The sequence below is a fragment of the Cotesia glomerata genome, unplaced genomic scaffold, assembly GCF_020080835.1.
Source record: "Cotesia glomerata isolate CgM1 unplaced genomic scaffold, MPM_Cglom_v2.3 scaffold_882, whole genome shotgun sequence".
NCBI lineage: Eukaryota > Metazoa > Arthropoda > Insecta > Hymenoptera > Braconidae > Cotesia > Cotesia glomerata.
Genome location: NW_025404548.1, coordinates 1 through 2,212, shown reverse-complemented (window position 1 = coordinate 2,212; position 2,212 = coordinate 1). Strand labels below are relative to the sequence as shown.

General features: G+C 31.7%; 1 long non-coding RNA gene across 1 annotated transcript; it reads right to left on the bottom strand.

Moving 5' to 3' along the window:
- Positions 1–777: 777 nt before the first annotated feature.
- Positions 778–1,845, bottom strand: LOC123274894. The gene is made up of 2 exons (XR_006511589.1): positions 1,740–1,845; positions 778–1,381 (listed from the first exon to the last, which is right to left on the bottom strand). It is a non-coding gene; the product is annotated as an uncharacterized LOC123274894 (long non-coding RNA).
- Between the last annotated feature and the right edge of the window lie 367 nt (positions 1,846–2,212).

The window sequence follows — 2,212 nt, the reverse complement described above, 5'->3', positions numbered from 1 at the left end:
ATTTTGAGAAATTTTGAAAAATCTCAAAAAAAATAAGAAAAAAAGTTTTTTTTAAAGTGGTTTTTTTGGAATAACTTTTAAACGGCTTAATCGATCAACTCCAAAAACTTAGCCCTTAAGCTTGAAAAACCACGTCGATCGCCGCTAATCCGGTCAAAATCGGTTGATTCGTTCGAGAGATATCGTGAACGAAAAAAATCGAAAAAAGTGTTTTTTTCACATAACTTCGACATTTCTTTTCGGATCATTTTTTGATGTAATGGAATAATTTTTAGAGCTCAAAAAACCGCGTCGATCGCCGCCTAGAACGTACAAATTGGTTGATTGGTTCGAGAGATATCCTCGACGAAATATTTGGAAACAAGGATTTTTTTAACATAACTACGACATTTTTTGGAATAACTTTCAAACGGCTTTACCGATCGATTCCAAAAACTAATCAGCTCTTAGCATTTAAAAACCACGTCGATTGCCCCAGTCTGGTCAAAATTGGTTCATTCGTTCGTGACTTATCGTTGACACAAGAAAACCGCAAAAAGTGTTTTTTTTCGGAATTACTCAGAAATTTCTGGTTCGATCAAATTAAACTTACAGATCGCTTTATGAAGCTTAAAAATTGCGTCGAATGCTGCCATCTTAGCGGAAAGTTAAAGAAACATAAGTTCATACGTCAATTTTTTTAATGTTTTACAATTTTGAGTAAGATTAATTTCAATTTGATCAATTTCACTGAATGGTACTTCGCGTGATAAGGTGTGCATAAATAAAAGTTTAAAATTTAAGACCACTACCATTTATATTTTACCTTAAGGATCAATGGATACAACTTTCATGATTAATAATATTATAAAAGTACAAATTCTTATCATAATTATTAAACTAGTGTAATTCTTAGTTGATTCAACTCTGAAGTGACGGAAGGGTAAGTCGTTGAAGCGTGACTCTAATTATGGTGATAAGAGCCACTGGATGATGAATTCGGATAACCTTCTTTCTCAACTTTCTCCATAGCTTCTTGCATAGTCACATTATAGATGAAAGTCTGAACAATTCCATTGTTGTCAATGGTAATGAACAAGTGTCCGAACCCAGGTTGATTGAAACTCTGAGGGGAGACAATCGCCGCGATGTCATGATCTGCAATCCGCTGCAATTGATGGTCAGATAGCGTGTGTGAAAACCCGTTGATGCCAATCAATTGGTGGAGAAGTTGTTGACGGTATTTCACCAGATTTTAATTTTTTGGCTCAAGTTCAGCAAATCTTCAGAAGTCAAAATCGTTTTTGTGCCATCCTTGGCCACTGATTGGATGTAAGGTAAAGTATAGGCGCTTGTAGGATCCATCGGATTCGACTCGGCCATCAACAGGTGCTGAAGCAACCTGTCATTAACAAATAAATGAGTTAATTAAAATCAACGGAAATTTATCATTCAAAAGTTATTAAAAATAAAAAAAATACTTTTCAAGTCAAAAAAATTATCTGATAAAATTTCTTAAAATTTTATTAATAATATCATTAACAAGCCAGCAAATAAAAAGCCCTGAGAGATAAGCATTTTTTTAACAAGTTAAACATATATTATTATTATAATGAATATATTATTATTATTGAACAGTAAAAAATTTTCCATCATTGCGTAAAAATTTTTTTTTATAATTTTTACTGTGTAATCAGTAAAATTGTGAAAAAAAATTAATAAAGAATAATAAAAATGACAAATGATATCAATTTCTGTACCTGATAAATTGCAAGCGTGAAAATAACTGCAAATGTTGGCACGAACATGATGACTATGAGTTATCTTAAAAGACTCAAAAGTTTCGATCACTATGATATGCAAAAATCAAACTAACGTTGCTAGTGCAGTTTATTCCGTATTTAAGATTTATCTGACAAATGATGATATCATTGTTGAATAATCAAAACGATGATTTCATTCCCAGAGTAAATCAATCTACGTTAGGGAAAAACAAGTTTTGCTTATACTACTGTATGAGGAAAAGATGCACAAGGAAAATTTAAGCTATACTTAGAAGTGATATGAGTAAACTGCGGGGTTTACTAATAAGAAAAAATTATGTAGTAAATAACAGTCACTCAGCATGTGAAGTCGATAACCCCATGGTTCATCTGCAGATGAAAAATATTTTGTATAATATTCAAACAGAAAAAAAATTCTATTTAAGTAAAATTCATACACACTGGAAATA